At 46.3% G+C, this 24,046-nt stretch overlaps 1 long non-coding RNA gene across 1 annotated transcript in view; it reads right to left on the bottom strand.

Annotated features, from left to right (window-relative positions):
* Window positions 1-22,408, bottom strand: part of LOC144827265 (uncharacterized) — a 105,287-nt gene extending 82,879 nt beyond the window's left edge. Inside the window, exons 1-2 of the long non-coding RNA XR_013610106.1 lie at window positions 22,385-22,408; window positions 20,467-20,499 (exon numbers count right to left, since the gene is read on the bottom strand). This is a non-coding gene — a long non-coding RNA (uncharacterized LOC144827265). The remainder of the gene's footprint in view (window positions 1-20,466; window positions 20,500-22,384) is intronic.
* Between the last annotated feature and the right edge of the window lie 1,638 nt (window positions 22,409-24,046).

Genomic DNA, 24,046 nt, shown 5'->3' with positions numbered 1-24,046 from the left:
AAAGACTAGGCCCATGCAACACTCACCACCCCTGGGCAAAGGGCCACACCAGCAGGCCCAAAAAAACGACAAAAAACAATAAAATCTGCACAATCCCAGCCCATCCATGGCCTCAATGGTGTTTAAATTCAACAAAACAGTTGTATCATGCACCCATAACCAACCCTGGTCCTACTGGATACTGTGGCTACCCACAATATAATTTATTTAATTTTCTGAAAAAGTTCCAAAATTGTACTTGCAGCAACTGTAATGCCCCAAACAAACTTACTTGTGAAAGTTGATTTCTAATCCAAAAGTGATCCAAAGACAGTCAAAAAGGCCTCAAATCCAAATATCCAGCAGCACCCACAAAAAGTAATCCTTCCAGCTCCAGATCCAAATGAAAGTGACCAGGAGATGGACAAAGCACTGGGAGGAGCCTGCTGGACAGGAACAGGAAGTTGGAGACTGTGGGGCACTTCCTTCCTCCCCCCCCCCCCAAAATGGACTCCTTGCAAAAAAAAAGGCCATGCAAATGTCAACCTGAGGAGTGATTCTGATAAAAATCATAATTTTCTGAAGGTTTATCCTGTTTGCTGGTGATTTTCTTGTGCGAAATTGCAAAATCTCTATTTCGCAAGTGCGAGATTGTTCCTTTCCGCCGCAACTACATGTTCGCAATTGCGAACTCTCGCGAGGTGTGCTGTGCAAGGTGGCAAGCCGCGAGTACGTATTCGCGGGCGACAAACTCCCGCGGGAACACGCAGCAAGATCTAAAATGGCGCGTCACTCGCAAAGAAAAACAACTCGGCAAACGCTAAAATGACGGAAAGTGAACGCCGTGCACCACGCCGCGCGCCGCAACCAAGCAAAAAATCCGCCGCGAGCGGATTCACGGATTTTCGACAAATTCGCGAGCGTTCGCGGATTGCGGATTTGCCGAAAATCCGAAAAATCCGCGAGCGGAGCGGATTTTACGCCCATGCTTATTGAAGACATATATTTGCAGAATTGAAAAGAAGCATCAAACCCTCAAAGTAACTTGCCGGAGTACATAAAATCAAAGGTTACACAATTATATCAACCTAAAACTGAAACAAAGTTTGCCGGTTATATGCTCGTCACAATGCCAAAATACTTTGAAAGATGTCGTTGAGTTGTAAAACGCCGTTCATAAGACCCTCATAAGAGTGCGCAGAGGGAGGAATACGGGCTACATATTCTAGAAACAAATTCCGCACCTACAGATTCCCAGCCGCCTATTCGACCATGACACTGCCTGCAGGCTTACTTTACCGAGTATTCAGGAAGGTTTATCAGTCAGTAGCATTCTGAAAGGACATTAGCATCTCGTCCCAGTCCTGTTTAATCTCTTTGCTGCCCCTGCCCTCTACTCTGTACATTGGAAAACACCTCCTCCTTTCAAATTCTGCCTCATACACGACTCGACTAGCCCAATGCTTAAAACCACGCTCTTTGGGGGATTTCCAGGCCTGTTCTATGCATCTTATCGATAATACGATAACAAAAATAAAGGAATCTGTTTACCTGCTTTCTTCTTTTTTGCGCTGAGGCATTAGTCCTAAAGGCAGACCTTCGGTTTTAACATTGAAGTTCTGCCCTGCATCTGTTCCATTGACTCTTGTAAGAAAGTTGTCAGCTCTCTCGTTTCTACCTCTAGCACGTACAGATGTCAAAGAAAGAGAGGTACTTTTTTATTTATTTTATTTATTTATTTATTTATTTATTTATTTTATTTTGAGAGTTTTATATAGCGCTGGCTAGACCCGGAGGTATCAGAGCGCTTTACATAAGGTTCCACAGGAATGACAAAATTACATCAATTACACTTTACATCAGTTACTAGAAAAACATTTCAAGAGAGTAGAAGACGATATCAATGGAGCTTATAAGGGTAAGGGGGTAGGAGTAGATAGGATGGAGAGACGAAGGAGAGTCTGCCCAAAGTCCAGCTGGGTAGGTGACGGCCGAGGATGAAGTCCACAGCCCATCTCCTCTATAGCTATCGGGTAGCTCCACCGGGCATCAGCCAAACAGCTAGGTCTCAACAGGAAAACAATTAAAGAGCAAAGAGTAGGGAAAAAAACAGATCGGGGAGAGTTGGGAGTCCAAAGGAAGGAGACAGCCAAAGCGGTGTGCCAGAGCCAGTCTCCCCTATAGCTGTCGGAGCAGCTCCACCGGGGATCGGCCATGCATTTCGGACTCCGCAGGCAAAGGGTGAGGAACAGGGGTAGGTCGAGGTTGTTGATCACTGTGTCTCTGGGGCTGGGGGGTTTCAGCCACGGGGCTTGTCCATGTGAGATCATGGCAGCCATTTTAGGGTCAGGCGCTGAGTGTTGTACAAGTCCCTTGTTGTTAAAAGACAGGCCAATCTTATCTATAACTATGGCGCAACAACATTATCAACCATTACTTTGCTTGGTACATCTTTTTTACAACACCCCTTTCAGTAGCTCAGAATTATCCACTGAGAGGTTAGCGTGTGGCATTGCTGTTTTCATTTAAAGGGCTGTAGCTCATCATCCAGGCGACTCTTCGTGGTGCATGCGCGCTCAGTTAGCATCGCTTTTTATCACAACCCAGCGTGTGTGCTCATTAAGAGGACAAGCAGGAAGCCTGAAGAAACAGTTCCGCTCCGTTCTTTAAACTGCCACATTTATTATGGGAGCATCGGATGAGCATGTAGTACTGCCCCTCTAATCATGCCAATTATCCCAATTCCGGGCAAGGTAGGGTTTTAAAATCACCAGGGCTAAGCCTGATCGCTGATGCTATCCACCATTTTATTTTTCACTCATCGAGACTTATTGCCGGAATCAGCTCCTAATGCAATAATACCTCACCGGAGCTTCAGATGTGTGTCGTACGTCACTCGGCATAGATGTCCTCATTGCAGCTTGTGACAAGTATGTTCTATGCAGCAAATTGAATTGCAGCATTTTAGACGTATCGTCAAGTAAGATGCCAAGCATTCGCAAAGTCAATAGGTGTAATGTTGGCTTCAGGATTTTGGTTTTATCAATACATGTTTTTTTTCCATGAGTTTTGTAAATGTTAAGGTTGGGGAAGCTGGGGGCTCTCACTAACATAAATAAATAAAGATTGGCTTAAGGCAAAACATGATTTTGATCTTCGAAAGACTACATTGCCAGAGACGTCAATGGGCCTGAAGGGAACTACATTGTGTGTGGCCTGAGGCCAGGCCCTGCAGCCAACCCCTGCTGCACACAGCCTTCACCTACCAGCAGGGGGGGTTGGCTGCCTGCCTGCCAGGAATTGGTGCAGTCCTGGCCATAAGCCTAGTTAAGTATGGTGATAAAATATCAGAATTTTGAATTTTTAAAATGCCTAGAAATTCACTGAAAAAAAACAAAGGTCAGTGTGATGTTATAGTTAGGTTATGTAATACTATTTTACTTCACATTTTTTTTAAACCCGTAGAAATTCACTGAAAAAAACAAGGGTTAAACTGATGTCAAAGTAAGGTGAAAATACTAACCCTGGGCGTAGTGGGGCGTAGTGGGGCTCCGCGGAGCTACGCGGAGAGGGCGAGAAGCTACGCCCACTCCCGCACTCCGCGTAGCCCCACTACGCACCTCCCTCCCGCTCTCCCCTACATACATTATTTAAGGAATTACAGTGATTAAAACAATATTAAAGCACTTACCTTGTCCGGGGCTCGTCCGGGGCTCCCTCTTTGAATAGCGTCCTTTCCTGGATACCAATGCGCATGCGCGGGCGGCCGCGCATGCGCATTTCTCCCGAGAAATGCGCATGCGCGGGCTGCCGCGCATGCGCATTTGTTTCCAGGAAAAGGACGCTATTCAAAGAGGGAGCCCCGGACGAGCCCCGGACAAGGTAAGTGCTTTAATATTGTTTTAATCACTGTAATAGCTTAAATAATGTATCTAGGGGAGGGCGGGAGGGAGGCGGGTGGCGGCCGACTCGGCTACGCCCACGGAGTGGGCGTAGTGTTGCCGGCTACGCTGTCTACGCAAAATGCGTAGAAGGCAACACTACGCCTACTCCGTGGGCGTAGCCGAATCGGGTGCCCACCCTTAGAAAATACTAGTTAAAACATTCCATTTTAAACTCTAAAAACTAGTGAACTTCACCAGTTATATTTAACGGAAGTAATTATAACTTACGCCGTCGCCGTGCACTGCTTATGACCTCACATATTACATCAATCATGACATCTCCTACGAATTCATTGATAACATCAATGCAGAATCTGAAATATCATCCTTGATGACAACACTCTGCCTAGCATAATGCTGCAATCTGTGCCATAATTGTTTTGTTATACACGCAAGTGTGCACTGCTGCTGTGACTTCGATACTTGTTCTGGGTGTGAATGAAATGTACTGTTCCTGCCCTGCTGTATCTGTCCGGTGTTGTGTTGCGAAGGCTGACTTGTGGTTTGCTTTCAAACTTTGGGAGGGGCTGTTCCCTATCTTTACCAAGTCACTAATGGTGCACTCTATTAAGTCAATACTACAACATACCCATACTATGGGGTATAAAACCTTACTTAGTACCCATACAAATTACCTTTTAGAATCCATTATAGCCTAATGATATTTCATTGTGTATATATATCCCATGACATGTTTAAAACAGAGCATTTTCGAGCAGAGACCCCTTTAGGCGAGTTGAATTCTGACTATAATAAAATTAGCAATTTACTAACAGTTTTTATGCTCTAGTACGAAGTTGCGCCACCATATTGGTTGCCAAGACCCCTTGCCCAGTAGGAGGGTACTAAACGCCTAAACACAGCAATGAGTTATTAAGGACGCCCACCCAGCAATCGGTTAATAAGATCCTGGCCCAGCAATGTGTTGCCAAGCACCCTCACCTAGCAACATGCTGCCATGTCATTTTCACTAGGCAATCATAGTATCCAGGTACAAAAGACTATATAATCTCCTCTCAGCTAGGGATAGGGGAAGGACCACCTGCAAGCGTAGGAAGCCATGCCATCCAAAGATATTCCCGTCAATAACAAAAGTAATCAGTGGGTTGTAATAAGGTATGCAAAGTGATTTTACATAATTTGGCAGATCTGAAAATAGAAGTATTGTAGGATTTTTCTAATAATTTATGCAATATAATGTTTGGTATTTTCATTATTTTTACTCTAATACTATTCACCTTTGCAAGTGTCTATTGTTGCCATGATTATTCCAATCCATATCGGCTACAACAGGATGGGGCGCCAAAAATCTCCATTATCATAAACATCTATTAAACGTACATCAGGGTAGCGTACGAAGGGACCACATACAGTTGTCAACATTGCATAGAACTTGATCACATTTTCTATTGTTTTGTTCACATATAGTTGTTACCTGCATATAACGTCCAAATATCCACATAAAGCTAACATGTATTGTGTTCATATACAACAAACCATCTCAAGGCTGAAAAAGGCAGACTTGATACATGCATTTGTAGAACGTGTGTGATAGTGCAGACACCCACACATAAAGGCATCTCAGAGGCGTTTGTGTGGGGGAGATCTGTAAAGGCAGGCAGAGACCTTGACATTAAGACCCACAAAGGGTAGCTGCGCTTGAAGAAGAGGGAGCTTAACCTTAGTGTAATCCGCTTTCTTCCTAAACATTGCTATTAAGAACAGTGAGTTGCGTTTAATCTATATGGCCACATTATTTGTGGCATCGGTCTAAGAAACATTAATATGATTTTTCGCTTTTTGGCAATGGTGTAAGAAACATTAATATGATTTTTCGCTCTCATTTGTGCAGATTTTTTAGCTTTCCTCTGAGATTTTACCTCTTTTTCCGCAGATATTTAAAACGTATTTCCATAGAGTTTCCCCAATTTGGACAGTTGTGGCATGTGACTCGCTAGCGAATGCTTTCTAGAAATGTGTGCAGTCCCTTGGAGTCCCCATCTCAATTCCCGCCTTGCCCCTCAACTAACAGTCATGTGCTGATGGTGAAGACCTTTTTGCCCCCCTCCAAGACTGCATGAAAAGCACTTGCACTGTTTTAAGATCTTTGAAGCAGACTACCTATTGATAGCAATGTGTTCCTGCCTATTTACGATGTCCCACTCGCAGACTAACCCAGCTTACATTGAAAACATCTGCAGTCGGACCTGCCTGTACCACACTCATGCCAGGGCCTGGAGAATGCTTCAATTACTTACCGGTAATTGCATTACTCTGAGTCCTACTCCCTCGCTTCCCTTACTTACAAAATTGAGGCATCCCTGCCTCACCAGACACCCGTACCCACGTGATTTGTCACGTGGGGACTATATATAGCCCCCAGCCCCCTCATACCTCCTGTAATACCACACAGATCGAAACCATACCAAAAGGTTGGCCTGGACCAACAGGGATGGAGGGAGGGATGTAAGTAAGGGAAGCGAGGGAGTAGGACCCAGAGTAATGCAATTACCGGTAAGTAATTGAAGCATTACCTCATCGTCCCTCCCTCGCTTCCCTTCCTTACAAAATTGAGATGTACAAAGCCAAACAGGACAACCAAAGAAGGTATGCAAAAAACAGGTTTATTAAAAAACACAGAAGACCAGGGAAAAACCACTATTCAGGAACCATAGTGGAAAGAACCCTGTGTCCCAAGACATCAGCACAGTCAACCTCCTGCCCAATCCTGTAATGAGAGGCAAATGTCAGCGGGGAAGCCCAGGTGGCAGCCCGGCAGATCTCCGAAATGGAAGCCCCTTGGACCTCCGCACAGGAATCAGCCATGGAGCGAGTGGAACAACCCTGAACCCCCAAAGGAGAAAGGTGACCCCCCTCTTTGTAAGCCAAAGAAATCAGCGAACGAACCCAACGACTCAAGGAAGGAGTAGAAGGACGCAAACCCCGATTCACAGGACCAAAATTAACAAAAAGGGAATCCGAGAGACGGAAAGGAGCGACCCGCTCCAAATAGACCAGGAGAGCCCTCCTAACATCCAAAGAGTGAAGCCGGACCTCAGACTCCGAGGACGGAGAATCAAAAAAGGAAGGAAGAACCCACTCCTGATCCCTGTGGAACTGAGAATCCACCTTAGGACGAAAGGAAAGAATCGGCCGCAACACGATTCTGTCATCAAAAATCCGACAAAAAGGGTGCTTGGAAGAAAGAGCACCCAGTTCACCCAGGCGGCGAGCAGAGGAAATGGCCACCAGAAAGAAGGTCTTGAATGACAAGAGGCGCAGATCCACCGAAAGCAAAGGCTCAAAGGGAGAAGACATCAAGGCGTCCAAGACCAGAGACAGATCCCAGGTCGGAAAATGCCTCCGAGGGGCAGGAAGAACATTACACAAACCCTTAAAAAGGCGACTGACCAACCCCTCAGAATCAGGGAGATTGCCCCAAGAGCTCCGAAACGCCTTAATCGCCGCCCATTGCAAACGAAGGGAAGACACCTTCAAGCCCAAGGCAGCACCCTCCTGAAGAAACAGCATCACCCCAAACAAAGAAGAGGTAGCAGGGTCCAAACCCCGGACAAGACACCATCGACTGAAAGAACGCCAGTGACGCAAATAAGACTTGTTGGCCGAAGCGCGCCTAGCCGCCTGCAGAGTAGAGGTCAAACCAGCCGGAACCCCTTGACGCAGAAGACCTAAGCGTTCAACCTCCAAGCCGCCAAGCGCATCCGGCCCAGAACATCCCGTTGCAACGCCGGGAAAACCAAAGGGGGAGGGGACAGAGGCAGCAACCACTCCACCTCCGACCTCATCTCCACCAGGAGAGGAAACCAGGAGGCACGAGGCCACGCCGGAGCCACCAGAATCACAGAAGCCCCCGAGGACCGGACCTGGAGAAGGAAGCGGAGAAGAAGTGGGAAAGGAGGAAACGCATACAGAAGCCCGCGGGGCCAAGGGCAGGAGAGAGCATCCACCGCCCAGGCCGACCCCTCCCGACAGCGGGAGACAAACCGGGACACCAAGGCATTTCCCACATCCGCAAAGAGGTCCACCACCGGAACACCCCAACGCATCGTCAGAGCAACAAACAACTCCCGATGAAGGCAGAAATCCACAGAAGACGGAATGGCCCTGCTGAGGGCATCCGCCCGGGAATTGTACACTCCCTGAATATGGATCGCCGAGAGCGCCAACAGATGAGACTCTGCCCAAACAAACAACCGCCTTGCCACCAGGGCTAGAGAAGAGGACCTCGTCCCCCCTGCCTGTTGACGTAAGCCATGGCAGTGATGTTGTCCGTCCTGATCAGGACCACGGAACCCCGCAGAAACCGGGAGAAGGCCAACAGAGCCAAACGGACCGCCTCCAACTCCCTCCAGTTCGACGACATCCCGCTCTGAGCGGGAGACCAGAAGCCCCTGGACTGATGAACCCCCAGCCAGGCCCCCCATCCCGAGAGGTTGGCATCGGTGGTCACCACAACCGGAGCCGGAGGAGAGAGAGAGACACCCTTCAGCAAATGACCCCGAACCAGCCACCAACCCAGAGACGACCTGATCTGAGGGGAAACCGGGATTGGAGAAGAGAGGGGAAGGCAATGGGGAGACCAATGCTCCAGAACATGAGCCATCAGAGTGTGCAAATGGAATCTGGCCCAAGGAACCAGAAAAACTGTGGCCGCCATGTCCCCCTGGACCTGTAGCCAACGTGCTGCCACCTGCACCGGACCGGACAGAAGAGACAGGATGTGAGCTTGAATCTTGGCCACCCGAGCCTCGGGCAGAGTGACCACCCCCAAATCGGTCCGAAACCTGGCCCCAATGAAGAGACGATCCTGGGATGGAACAAGGAAGGACTTGCCCAGATCGACAAGAAAGCCGTGTTCCCTCAAAACGGCCAGCACCACGTCTGTGTGATCGAGAGACAACTGGAAAGAGGGAGTATGAACCAACCAGTCGTCTAGATACGGATGAAGAAATATCCCCCGACAGTGGACCAGGGCCACCAAAGGGGCCAAGAGCTTGGTGAAGACCCGAGGGGCGGACTTCAGCCCGAATGGCAAAACCGCAAACTGGAAGTGGAAGCTGCCAATCGCAAAACGAAGAAACTGCTGATGAGTCTGAGCCACAGGAACGTGAAGGTAAGCGTCCTGCAAATCGATAGACGTCATGAAGTCCCGGACCCCCACCAACGGGAGGATGGACTGCAAAGTCACCATTTTGAAGTGGACGGTCCGAACCCAACCATTCACCCTCTTCAGGTCCAGAACTGGCCGGAATCCCCCTGACACCTTCTGGACCAGAAACAAAATGGAATAACATCCCAGACCTCGCTGTGTCAGAGGGACCGGAACGATCGCCTTCTTTGACAGAAGATCCCGAACCTCTTCCAGCAGAGCCTCCCTCTTGGTCGGAGACTTGGGGACAGGAGTAAGGATGGTGCCCCAGCCGGGTGGAACGGCGACAAAGTCTATAAGATAGCCTCTCCTGATAATAGTCAACGCCCAGAGATCCCTCACATCCAGCCGCCAAGCGTCCAGGAAAGACATCAGCCTCCCGCCCACAGGACTGACGGCCGAAACACAGTCGACGTCAGGACTTCCTCTTGAAGGTATCCACCGGAAGCTTGGGACCAGGCAAGGCCGAAGATTTCCCGGGTCTGAAGCGGCGCTGACGAGCAGAAAAGTTCTTGGAGGACTGGCGGGAAGACTGAAAGGACGCAGAGGAGGAAGGAGCCGGATTTCAAAAACGGCGAGAACCAGAGGCAGACGCCTTGCCCTTGTAAGGCAGAGCATGTTTACGGTCCTTGAAGGCCTTAGTGATCATACTATCCAGCTGGTCACCAAAGAGCATCTTGCCATCAAAGGGGATCTTAAGGAGCGAGGACTTCTCCGAAGAATCAGCCTTCCAGTCACGCATCCACAAGTTCCGACGAGCCAAAACCAAGGAGCCAGAGGCCATGGCCGCAGACCGAAGTACATCCGAAGAGACGTCAGCCAAGAGCTTAGCCTGTTGCTCCATGTGAACAAGCAAGCCAGAGCAGTCCGTCTCCTCCTGAATAGCCGTGGCCAGTTTGCCAAAGTCAGACACCAAGGACTGTGCCGCATACGCCGAGTAGACGCCAGCACGTAAAGACAAATTCCCAGCGGAAAAGGCTTTCTTCAGTGCACCATCCACCTTCTTATCAGTAGCATCCGAAGGTGAACAATCTTCAGGATTGGGAGAAGTGCGACCAATAAGAGTGGCCAACATGGCATTCCCCTTCACAGAGTGAGGAAGAGAGACCTCCCCATCCTCCAGGGAATAAAGCTTCTGCAAAAAGCGAGGAACAGAGGCGCGCTCAAGGTCCTGCCATTCCCCCGAAATCAAGTCTTTGATGCGGCCATGAAAGGGCATAGCGAGCTCAGGTGGCTTAACATATTGGGGAAAAATGTCCTCAGACCCCACGGGAGCAGCAAAAGGAGAAAATCCCAAGTTCTCCCTGATGTGTTGGAGAATAGCAGGCACCTCTTCCCTACGCACAAACTTCCCCGAAGACGTAGAAGGCATGGCAGAGTCCGAAGAAGAAGAGGAGTCCTCAGAAGGAGAGTCCACTGGACCCCCGCAGCACGAGAAGACCTGCGCCTTGTCGTAGCACCCCTCGCCTCCAGGGCACGAGACACAGCAGCCTCAATCATGGACTGCACCTCAGAAGCAGACAGGAGGGCAGAAGAATCCACCGGACCCTGGGACCTGGTCCGACGAGCCGGGACAGGCACCTCACCATCACCATCATCAGAGGAAGACAAAACTCTCAAGCGCTTAGAAGTCCGCTTAGCCATAGTGCAACTGACAGGGTAGAACAGCCGAGGCCAGCACTTAAATAACGTGTAGCACAGCCCCAGCCGGGAGACAACCAATAGATTCAAAAATACACGAGGTAACCAATGAAGAAGCCCGTAAAAACAGAAATCCAATCATAAAAACAGAAAAACGAATAAAAATCGACCTCAAACGAGGCCCCTACCGTAAAGGAGCATCGAAACAGCCAGCCGAGAAGCCACAGCACATCCGCCAGCCGCCGACTCCCATTCCGGTCCCCCGAACCGGAACTAAAGCCCCAGCCACTCAGGGCCGGTGACTCCGTCACCCGGAACCCGATCGCCCAGCCGCCGAGAAGTGCACCGCAACTCCAGAAATGCGGTGGGGAAGGCTCGCGCACACCAGGCCGGCGTCGCCAGACCCAGCAGGCAACAGCAAGTGAGGGAGAAGCCCTCCAATCCGATGAAAAAGACCGCAGCTCCACAGAACGGCCAGCGCGTGGGACGCGCGTCTCACAATGGTGAGACAAAAAAGAACAGGAGGTATGAGGGGGCTGGGGGCTATATATAGTCCCCACGTGACAAATCACGTGGGTACGGGTGTCTGGTGAGGCAGGGATGCCTCAATTTTGTAAGTAAGGGAAGCGAGGGAGGGACGATGAGGTAATGGCTGAAGTCCATGGTGTCTGTCCGCTGCTGCTCAGGTGGCGGGATCGTGAATATTTAGGACTCTAGCATGGTAGAGTCTCTTACATTTTTTACTAATATGTGCTCTTACTGTTTACTTTAGAAGAACATGGTTAAGCTTTGGGTTACCTCCCAAGACTTAAGGAATGCCACCAGAGGCTGCTCCTTGCTATAGGTCTTTGCAAGCAGCGCATGACCCAACAAGAGCCCTCTGTGGGGAGGTGTAACATTAGAGCAGTGTGTACAGGCGTACCTGCCCCTTCCAAATTGTTTCCCTTCAGCTGGACCATGAACGAGATCCTTGTTGACTTTTTTTCAGCCTCTTCCCGCGTTCACTCAATTACAGAGTAACTTCATTTGATTTGCTGAGAAATGCAGCTAAGAATTACCAAGTGATAATATTTCCAGTTATGTTTGCTAAGAGCCTCTAACTCTTAGAAAATGAAAAATAAAAAGTTCAGTAATAAGTAAAGTGTAGTTCCCTGCTACTGTAGACATTTCTGCTTTGCAACCGGGCACCCACAGAAATGCCACTCGGATGACAAAATGTTCAATTTGATCACTAATGTAGGAAGGTGAGGCAGGGGACTGATTGGCAGACTGTGTTCTGGGGAAGAGTTTACCGAAAGAATGAAAAGGTATACTATTTAGACTCACCACTGTAGGTGAGAACATGAATTCATTTACATATATGCCTTAAGAACTGCCTATAGACTAAGAGTATGAAAATCCACGTATGTACCGTAACGTGTGTTGATATGTTTTATTAACAAATTGATATGCATCGTTTGTGTTTCTGCGGGAAGCCCACTTAGGCCTTCGCTTTAATGCACAATTACAAACATTTTAGACGATTTTCTGTTTATCCTATGTTGTACGCTGCCCAGTTTAGCTGAATCGCTGTGCTAAGCCTACCCGCCTATTGGTGTTAGCAAACCAAATCGAAGATTCCAGAAAGTAGTACAGTAAGCTCTTGCTGGGGAAACGTGTATCTTCTCAGGCCTTCTTACATTATTCCCATGAAAAAAAGCCTGGCACCTGCCTATTAGTTCCTATCTGTAGGTTTCTTTTTGTCATCTATTCCCACATTCCTCCCATTTTTATTTAGCAAGCGTGCATAAACGTAGCACCCACATGTATTGATTATAGAATTCTCTGTTCTAACTAATTGGAGGTGAAGCTCAGGTCCATTGAAACAGCAATTACCTTGCTGACTTGGATCGCCTGCTGGCTATGTTTGCATCAACGCGTTAGATTTGGATGTGCTTTTACAGAAGGCCTTATATTTAAAAAACATAATGTGTTGCACAACAGAGGGTGAGAGGGAATTCAGAACTTAAAAAATGTGTCATTGAAGGCTTCCCCCCAAAACAATTTTAGGCAAGGGATGAACTAAACTGAAAAAAGTAACATATGACCTAAACCATTTTTGGAGTCTTTTCAAAGCAATAACCTTGTTGCAAAAATGTGTGACGAATTTTATTTCGATAGTATGAGTGCATTTCTTCAATAGCAACAGTTGCTGTTAGCTTACAGTTGCCATCTAGAAAATATATATTTTTTGTTACCCAATCCCGAATCATTACCAGTGAGGATTTCACAATGATACTTTGTTGGATTATGTCTACAGGGCCGGCTTTAGGGCAGTGCGACTTCTGCAGCCGCACTGGGCGCTGAGCTGTGGAGGGGGTGCCGACCCCAGGAGGAGTGCTGCATTTAGCAATAACTTATGATTTGAGAGATGAGGGGACATTTGCGGGTGGTAGTGAGAGAATCCGAGGAGGCGGTCATGGGGTGTGTGGGCGCCAAGAATGATTGTCACTCCAGGCGCCATCAGCGCTAAAGCCGGCATTGTATGTCTACTAGGGTAGGGTTCTGAGACCCTTTGTAACATTAGTCACTGAAACGGTGACAGAACAAAAGTGAGAGTGCCATAGATGGACTAATCAATAGGATAAATAATTAATGATTTCAAACTAGTAGTACATGGTTTCTCTTGTGTCTTGGTTAGAATTATGATGTTGTTGTAGCTTGTGTTTTTCTACTCATTAATAGCGGACTCCGGTTTCTGAGTAAGACTACAAAATAGCCCCTAGATGTTTAACATGAAGAATACATTACCGGCTCCCCATCTTCCTCGTCGCAGTTTTACGCGTTCCCAAGAGACAGCAAGTCCCTTTTTTCAAGATCACTGGGGAATGCAGTTCCTAGTAAGTACGGATTTGTCTGTTTAGGTCACTTAAGTTCCAGAGAGTCTGCAGGGAGTATTACTCTGTAGGAACAAATAGTCTCACACACCTAGATGGGTGTCATGCTTCATCATTGGGACTTTGCTCCACATCGGGCCAGCGCTGCAATGCCCAACGGGCACCCTCAATGGGGGCTCTTTAGCGGAGATCTTTTTGTAAGGCGTATGGTAAAGTGTGGGTAAAATAGTAGATTGGTATAATTTTAAGTAAATATGTCAAAGAGTGGGATAAAAATAGGACATGGGGTACCCTACAGAAATAGTTTAATGATTGAGTCCTACTGCCTATGTTAAAATATGAGGTGCCACCTACTAGAAGTAATTATCTAGGTAGCTGAAGGTTGACAGTTGACATGTTCCAAGCCTGTGAATGATCTAGAGGCTTTTCTTCAGGACCATAAAAACCGAAGTTACTCCCAGCCACCTATACCTCTCTATGTAACAATATATGTAGATTCATTTTTGAGAAGACCCACTGACGGTATAAATCAGGACTTCTCGAGAATTTTGCCTGCTGACATCCTTATTTTCCTTTTATAAAAACATACAGTAATACACAAATCATGACAAGTTGAAACTACATATCACCAATTGTCTTTTGTGGCAGTACATTTCTTAAGCGATAGCGATAACCATTTTTTCTGCCTATTAGGTTCAGCAAGGGACTCCTTTCTCATCATACACATGTCCACAGGTATAACACATTCAATGCATTTGTTTACATAAACCATAATATGCACTTTAGTATATTTTCTGAGAGTCTATACGCAGATAGACACCATACTCTCCTTATTTTGGGCACTCTCAACATTATTACCTACTGAGTTCATTCTACCTGGTCATTTACACTGTTCTCCACCCTTGTTTCATTACTTATCAGGTACGCTTGAAACGGGCCCCAGCAGTTTTTAGGCTGACTTTTCGGTGGGAGTAGCTCGTTGAATACACCCGATTGTGTGTTGCAATACAGTAAATCTGTGTGCCAGTCCTCTACCATGGGGATCGGGCCCTTTCTCCACCGCAATCCCATACGCCTTTTGGTTAGAGGCAAACCGATCGCCACTAGTGGTCTGTTGGGTTTTTCAATACCTAAAGTCATATACCAATAGTGCTAATTTCGGATCTGGCTCTATATCTGTCCCTGTGATAGTACACAGCTCCTTAAATATTTCAACCCAATATTCATTTATTCCAGGACATAACCAGGCTAAATGTAGGAATCCCGCTTTGTCCTCCCGACACCTCCAGCATCGCGAGTCTTCTCTCAGCCCGTACCTGTGCTGTCTCTAAGGGGTATAATAGACTTGATGCAGGTATTTAAAGTGTAAGAGCCTGTATCGTCCATTTAAAGAGACAGATTTGGTTTTAGCGCAGCAGTATAGCCAATCCTTATCATTTATGGGTCCCCCTAGGTCACGCTGCCACTTTAGCCGCACCTTCAACATCATCGGTGTGGGTGCCTCCTGTGCACTTGTGTAATACCTTGTGATTAGCTTACACGGTCTCTCGATTGTATCAGTGTTGAAAGCACCCCCACTGCCTGTGGTTCCATCAGTTCTTCTCCTTGGAGTTTCTGCCATGTCTGCCTAGCCCGATGATAATGGTTCTTACCTAGCATTGACATATTAGGGCACCTCTCCTGAGCCACATCCCAGCTGCCAATCACCTCAACAATGAAAAAATCACCCAACTTGTTTATCCCCAAGGTGCGTAGTGCCTTCTTTGCTCCATCGGATCCATAGGCACCAGCGTAATGGAACATGTGGGGAGTATAGCAGCGCTCCATACTGTTTATTCAGGAGTGCAAGCCATGCCTCTGCTGTAGTTGCCAGGGAGTCAAAGACTCCCCTTTGCCTGGACAGATTGCGGAACAATATCTGCTGTGTAGTGATTGGTTTCGCTGCCTCCCTCTTCAGTCATAAATGAGGCGTATCTCGTGGACCATGGATCCAGTGAAGAGTGAATGTACTCTGGGCTGCCCTATAATACACTTTCAGATCTGGGGCGTTTAGGCCCCCCAACTCATATGGTAATGTTAAAGAGTCCCACCGCGCTCTGGGCTGCTTTCCTGCCCATACCAGCTTTACCAGTAATGTGTGAAGAAGTTTGAACACAGTATTTGTAAGAGCTATTGATATAATTTGTAAAAGAAATATAAATCTGGGAAACAACACCATTTTCATTACAGCTATTAGCCCAATAATGACAATGGTAGCCTAATCCATCTGTCCACATCATCATTGAGTTTTCGTATAGTTTTCTAGTAATACCACCAATGGAGCTGTATGAACCCGGATCCCCAAGTAGCGCACCGATTCTGTTGTCCACATCACTGGGTACTCACTTGTTGGGGACCTTGTGACAGGGGTAAGGGGGAAAATAATCAATATATCGCAATTTATTTACAGGCCCGATAGTGTTCCGAACTGCACCACCTCATTAAGTATAGGGGAAAGATTGGTGTCTGGATTATTTACGTACAATAGGGTATCATCAGCATAGGACGATATAATTAGTCTATAGCCTGGGAAACATAGTCCTCTGTGACTGTGGTATTCACGTAAGGCACAGGCCAGCGGTTCGGCCACCACAGCTTACAGCAGAGGGGACAGTGGGTTGCCCTGTCTGGTACTCCTGGAGACAACACCAAAAGCGTCAGAGACCACCTGCCCAACCCACACTTGGGTCGTCAGTACTTTATGTAATGTAGAGATCAGCCTCATGAAGAACTCCCCCACACCTATTTTATGGTGTACTGGGAACATAAACCTCCACTCCACCGAGTTGAAAGCCTTCTCGGCATCTAAAAATACAGCAGCGGCCATTACTTCAGGATTCAAATGCTGCATGACTCCAAATAGTGTGTGCAAATTGTAGGATAGGTTTCGGCTCAGAACAAATCCTGCCTGCTCCGGACCTACTATCCCTGGCAGTAAGGGTGCTATTCTATTTGCCAGGATTTTCACGTAGATCTTAGTGTCAACGTTAAGCATGGATAAAGGTCTATAGGATGAACAGTGTATTAGTGCTTTGCCTGGTTTGAGTTCTGTAACTATAATGGCTTCCCCCATAGAGGGGAGCATTGCCCCCTTTTCAGCCATCTCTTCGAATAACATTTTAAGATGCAGTGCTAGTAGTTCTTGGAAAGCCTTGTAGAATGTAAATGTCAGCCCATCCGAGCCAGATGCTTTTTCAGCTGGCATGCTCTGTAGTGCAGCGTAAATGTCAGACAGCCTTAGGGGCGCCATTAGGTGCTCCCTGTGCTCAGGGGCTAGCCATGGCATTTTAAGGTGGGTCAGGCAATCAGCTACTGTGTCCTCATTATGCTGTATTTGGGAGCTGTATAACATTTTATAGTACTTGCTAAATTGATTTACCATCTCCTCAGGAGTACTCAGGTTACCTCTTTCATCCTCTACAACCTCTGTAATCACGTTTGATGCTCTTGGGGGTTTCAATATGTTAGCTAACGTCACACCCGCTTTGGTTCTCTCTCTCTCTCTCCTTAGACCCACGCCTTGGTGTATTTTCCCATATGCTTAACTCATCATTAGCTGTTTCCTGGAATTCTGCCAGATTATGCTGAATGTCTGCCCTCTTTGCGCCCCTCCCTCTTCCTGCAATGCTCCCTCCAAAACTGCTATCACTTTCTCCAGGGTATGCAATCTGCCCCTAATAGCGTTCAGCACTCCCGCATGCTTGCAAATTGCTATTACCATAATCTAGTTTTGTCTCCCTACTCTTTTAGAGTGTGACTAGAGGGGCCTTACCCCAACCCTCCCATGGAGAAAGTAGTTTAGGAATCTTGGGTAAGATATGAGAGAAGTTCTCTCTCATAGTTTTTAAAGAGTGTACGCACATATGATTGACACGTGTCATGCACTTTTGAACCACGCGCACTAAGCAGTGTCGTACTAGATGGTTTCTTGTTAGTGACCAGTGAGCACCTACAAATCATGTTTGTGTTTTCTCTTTTTTAATTTCTCCTACAGGCTAGACTTGGAGTTCCATACTAGTGTGGAGTGATAATTGACACCACACCAAGTGGTTAATCTTTATTATTAGTTTATAAAGACGGAGCCCACTGTAAGTCAGGTACCGATGAATGCCACATACCCTGAGGGGACACAAGGCAGAAACATGTTGACCATACATATCACGGTGAAGGGATAATTAATTCCCTAGATCACCATACACTTCTTTTAATACCATACAGTTGCATAGTTTATTAAAATTGGTTTTTTGACAACTGTAATGGTTTTTAAATCACTTTCACCACTCACGGGCCCCCACTTAGTTTAGAAGTGCATCGCTGTCATCACGTGTATGCCCGCCCTCTATCAAACCAAGTTTTTAGAGGGTGAGGACGGCCAATAATGAAGCATGACACCTTGTGGTGTGTGAGGCCAGTCCTTCACTTTGTGTGAAATGTCCACATTGACTACTCATTTCTAAGCACCTGTAGGTCCCCTCACTAGGAGCAGGCCCACTTGTGTTTAACATTATGTGTTGGAGGCTGGCTAGCTCCTAGCACCCTGTGCCTCTAGTTCCCTCCCCCGGTTATACACTGGGGCTAGTGTGGTTTACTTATTAAAATTAATATTCCCACCCCAGGGAGTGCAATAGTAGGGAAAGCGTTGAATAGCATAGGGGTAAAAATTACTATTCCCACTCCAGTGAGTGCACCAGTAGGGAAAGTGTTGGATAGCACAGGGGTAAAAATGACTATTCCCACTCCAGTAAGTGCAACAGTAGGGAAAGTGTTGGATAGCGTAGAGGTAAAAATTACTATTCCCACTCCAGTGAGTGCAACAGTAGGGAAAGTGTTGGATAGCGTAGGGGTAGAAATTACTATTCCAGTGTGGAAAATGTAGGATAGCAAGGGGTTACATTTACATACTTAATTAAATATTTTTTGTAAAATAAATAACATATTAATTAATTAACAAAAATATTAATAATAAAGACCAATACAATTAAATTAATATGTACTTAAATAAAAATAAATTACTTCCTACCCTATTCCCCCATAAACACACAACCAGCTACACATACAAAATGACACAACTAATGTAATTATCAATTGATCAATTAATAAAAGCTAATTACCAATGAAAAATTAACTAACACAAAATTAATAATTTAAGAAAAATTAATAATTACTTAATTATAATAAATTACTTCCCACACTATTCCCCTATAAACCCACAACCCGCTATCACATAAAAAATAACAATTATTTTAATTATCAATGAATCAAATACAAATCAATTACTAATTAATAATACATTTACAAAACATCAATAACAATAATATGAACTAATCATAATTAATAAAATGATAAATTGAGCTATTAATAAAAAAAGATCAAATATTAATTGCCAATAAATTAATAATCAATAACAATATAAAATATATTAATTAATTAATTGTAGTTAAATTACTTCCCACCCTATTACCCTATAAACCCACAACCCGCTCTGCTACTAAAATGCTAAATTTAAATTCAAAAAATTAATAATTTCTAAACATTTCATACATATATTTAAAAATATTAAAAATACATGACAACATTTTTTAAATCTACACTAATATTATAAAGAGAGAGCCAAAACCTTTGAGGCGGGTAATCTCAGGAACCACAGCATCAATCACAACACCCAATACAGCATTGGAAAGGGCAGTTGCAGCAGAAGGACATAGGCTATACAGATGCCCACCATATACATTTGAAAGGTAAAAGAACCTTACCAGTAAAGTAGTCCCTGGTGGGCGTGGGCGTGGGCGGGGTGCGGCATGACGACAAAAAAAAAAGCGTTCCTTAAACATGTGCGTTGTGCTGGGGGCGTGTGATGTGGGCGTGAACAAGGCCAATGGGCGCGGCAATTGCAATTGCGCGGCAGCAAGGGGTGTGGCCAATGGGCGCGACAACCGGCAACAATCGCGCGGCACATCCCCCTAAAAAAAAGCGTGCCTTGAGGGCATGTGGAAAACAAACGTGTGTGTTGGGCCGGGGGCGTGGCCAAGGCCAATGGGTGCGGCAATTGCGTGGGAGCAAGGGGCGTGGCCAATGGGCACGGCAATTGCCGGGGCTTAGGCGGGGGCAAACACGACTGATCGTGCCTGCGGGGACAATAACTGCACAGTATCCTGCGCGCTGTCAGCCAGTCAACTCTCTGCATAAACGAATTGACACCAGGCGCACAACATCAACCAGGGCTGGAGCCGGGCTCAGGCGGCGGAAGACGCGACTAAGCGCGCCTGCTGGGACACTAACCTTTGAACTGACTGCACTTTCCCACACGCGCAGCGTCTCCAGCGCGCGCTGTCACCCACTCCACTCTCTGCATCAACGACTTTACACCACAAGCACAACATCAAACAAAACTGGAGCCGGGCCTCAAGCGGGGGATGACGCGATTCAGCGTGCCTGCGGGGACACAAAACTTACAACGGAATGCACTTTCACGCACGCTTACCTACGGAAGTGGAGTACATACACACTAGAGACATCTGCTAATACTCTTACTCCGAGGAACACACAGTATCTGCAGACACATGCCTAACTATTGTGACACTTCATGCTATAAATGTTCTCTACCGCGAGATTTTTAAATAAATTTCCCTTGCCTATTACACACATTCTATTTCATACCCGGACAACATCGGGACGGGCTGCTAGTATATATATAAAATACATACTAAAATACATAACACTATCATAAATATCGATATTATTAACAACTATATTTTTGCTAATGATATTATTTACTTTGATATTACTTACTTCGATATAAAAAAACAATATTACTTACCTTAAGGTCGATATTCTGGTCACCGAGGTCGATCTGAAAAAATAAAAAAATACATTGATATTTTGACTGCACCCACGTAAAGGCTGTGACTCTGGGAGCAGCATATGCAAGTGTGAGAAGCACTGGGGAGTGATCTGAATACGTTCTAGGAAGGTGTTCGCAATCAGGCACCCTAGCTTTCAGTTCTTTGGATATCACCAGTAGTCTACATGAGTGTACATGTCATACGCAGCTGAGTAATGTGTGTACCCCGCCCTGTCTGTAGACCTTTGTCTCCATATATCTTTAAGCCTTTCCCGCTGCATCATGTCTAGTATAGCACTGGCTGCCGCTGAGGGGTAAAAATTACTATTCCCACTCAAGTCAGTGCAACAGTAGGGAAAATGTTGGATAGCGTAGGGGTAAAAATTTCTATTCCCACTCCAGTGAGTGCAACAGGAGGGAAAGTGTTGGATAGCATAGGTGTAAAAAGTACTATTCCCACTCCAGTGAGTGCAACAGTAGGGAAAGTGTTGGATAGCGCAGGGGTAAAAATTACTATTCCAATTCCAGTAAGTGCAACAGTAGGGAAAGTAATGATTTAATATATTAATAAAAATAAATTAAAAATTACTATTCCCACTCCAGTGAGTGCAACAGTAGGTAAAGTGTTGGATAGCGTAGTGCACGGGTACTCATAGTACGGCCCGCGGGCCACCTTGCAGACAATTTATCCCCGAGTTAAAAAAAATATATATTAAAGCGTGTCAGCAAACACTGCGCGCCGCGACTCTGAGACACTCTGCTACTCTGTGGGGGCCTGTGCATGCCAGTCATAGTCAGAGTGCAGCTGCAGGGACGATAAGAGGTTAAATACAAAAGCCTCATTAGCATACAAATGGTCTGTTAAAGACCTGCGAAGTGTTCCGGTGCAGTGTGTCTGTGTGTACCAGGAAGCTGCTCACCCCGAGCACACACAGGCAGGGTGAGATGAAGAGGGTGACAGAGGGAGGTAGAGGGAGGGAGACAGAGGGAGGGAGGGAAAGGGAGGGAGAGCGAGGGAGGGGGTGAAAGGGAGGGAGAGGGAGGGAGAGCGAGGGAGGGAGGGAAAGGGAAGGAGAGCGAGGGAGGGAGAGCGAGGGAGGGAGAGAATGGGAGGGAGAGCGAGGGAGGGAGGGAAAGGGAGGGAGAGCGAGGGAGGGAGGGAAAGGTAGGCTGACAGAGGGAGAGCGAGGGATTGAGGGAAAGGGAGGCAGACAGAGGGAGAGCGAGGAAGGGAGGTGGAGGGAGGGAGACAGGGAGGGAGGGAAAGGGAGGGAGGGAGGGAAAGGGAGGGGAGGGATAGTGAGGGACACAAAGGGAGGGAAAGGGAGGCAGACAGAGGGAGAGCGAGGGAGGGACGGGGAGGGAGAGCAAGGGAGGGAAAGGGAGGAAGAGCGAGAGAGGGAGGGAAAGGGAGGCAGACAGAGGGAGAGCGAGGGAGGGAGGGACAGGGAGGGAGAGCGAGGGAGGGAGGGAAAGGGAGGGAGAGGGAGGGAAAGGGAGGGAGAGCGAGAGAGGGAGGGAAAGGGAGGCAGACAGAGGGAAAGCGAGGGAGGGAGGGAAAGGAGGGAGGGAAAGGGAGGCAGACTAATCAATAACAATAAATATAAACATAATAATTAATGAATTGTAATTAAATTTCTTCCCACCCTATTACCCTATAAACCCACAACCCGCTCTGCTACTATAATGCTAAATTTAAATACATTTTTTAAATAATTTCTAAACCTTTAATACATATATTTAAAAATATTAAAAATACATTACAAAAAATGTTAAATATATATATAAAATACATACTAAAATACATAACACTAATATAAATATCGATATTATTAACTATATTTTTGTTAACGATATTACTTACTTTGATATAAAAAAATCTGGTATTACTTACCTTAAGGTCGATATTCTGGTCACCAATATTCTTGACATCGATATTCTGTTTCTACGATATAGATAAATTGATATTAGTGTAGGTCGATATAAAAAAATAAATTAAAAAAAAGAAATCGATATATGCGTACCCATGTAAAGGCTGGGACTCTGGGAGCAGCATATGCCTGTGTGAGATGCACTGGGGAGGGATCTGAATACGTTTTAGGGAGGTGTTCGCAATCAGGCACCCTAGCTTCCAGTTCTTTGGATATCAGCCAGTAGTCTATATGAGTGTACGTGTCATATGCAGCTGAGTAATGTGTGTACCCCGTCCTCTCTGTAGACCTTTGTCTCCATATATCTTTAAGCCTTTCCCGCTGCATCATGTCTAGTATAGCATTGGTTGCTGCAGAGGGATGCCTGGGGTGGTCTTTAGATCGATCTACGTCAGGGTCTAGTATGCAGTTGAAATCTCCTCCCCATATTTGCGGTACACCCGACCACTGGTGCACTTTAGCCTTCACTGCACGATAGAATTGGGAATCATCGTAATTCAGGCCATAGATTCCAATAAGCAAGAACGTTAGATCTTCTTTTCTACATTTTGCTATTACATATCTACCTCCTGGGTCCTTATACAGTCCTGTTACTGACACCCTAGACTTATTTCCCACCCATATCAGCACCCCTCTGGCATGAGATGTATAGGTAGTGGCGTAGCATTGCCCCTGCTGCTTGCAGTGTGAATGTGCTTCCCTATCTGATTGTAGGTGCATTTCCTGCAGTATTGCGATATCTACTTTGTGCCTCTGAGGTATACCACTACTTTCCTAACCTTCCTGTTGTCATTTAGTTCCCTTACGTTCCAAGTTAGAAAATCTAAATTGCCATCCTAACTTATCGCCTGTTTCACTCGTGCCTATGTCTGTGATCTTTCTGCTTTTACAGCTGTAACATAATGCCAACCGGTTCCTGGTCTAATCCTTTCTCTCCTTTTCTTTAATATACCAACATTTACTGTCCCGAAAAACCCACCCGGGCTATGTGTGACCCCAACTGACATAGCATTCAATTTCCCCCCTCCCCTTGACACATCCGCATTACAAAACAACAAAAATAACATTGCTTGCCGTGAAGTACCCTGGGGGCAGATATTTCCAGCTTTTACTCATGCTAACCCGTTCCCTCCCCCACAATAATTTGCATTCTATACACAATGCCCATTTATCTCTACCTTAACTCCTTTACTGTATAGTTACTGGAGTATCCCAGGTTTTTTGTCAAAGTTTTTATCTGGCCCTTCCAATTGTTCTTTATGTCCATACAATTTAAGGTTACTTTCTTATCAGAACAATCTTACCAAGTCAATCAATCAAACAAGAATTTGTAGAGCGCACTACTTACCCGTGAGGGTCTCAAGGCGCTGGGGGAAAAAAAGGGAGGGGGGGCGCTACTGGTCCAACAGCCAGGTCTTGAGTAGCATCCTGAAGGTCAGCAGGTCTTGGGTCTGTCGTAGGTTCAGTGGGAGGGTGTTCCAGGTCTTGGCGGTGAGGTGGGAGAAGGATCTGCCTTCGGTGGTTGTTCTTCGGATGCGAGAGAAGGTGGCGAGGGCGAGGGCGAGGTCGGCGGAACGGAGCTGGCAGTTGGGGATGTAGAAGAAGAGTAGTCTGTTGAGGTAGGC

The sequence above is a fragment of the Lissotriton helveticus genome, chromosome 4_1 (assembly GCF_964261635.1).
Source record: "Lissotriton helveticus chromosome 4_1, aLisHel1.1, whole genome shotgun sequence".
Taxonomy (NCBI): domain Eukaryota; kingdom Metazoa; phylum Chordata; class Amphibia; order Caudata; family Salamandridae; genus Lissotriton; species Lissotriton helveticus.
Note: the sequence above shows the minus strand (reverse complement) of the source record. Positions and strands in the feature narration are given on the sequence as shown.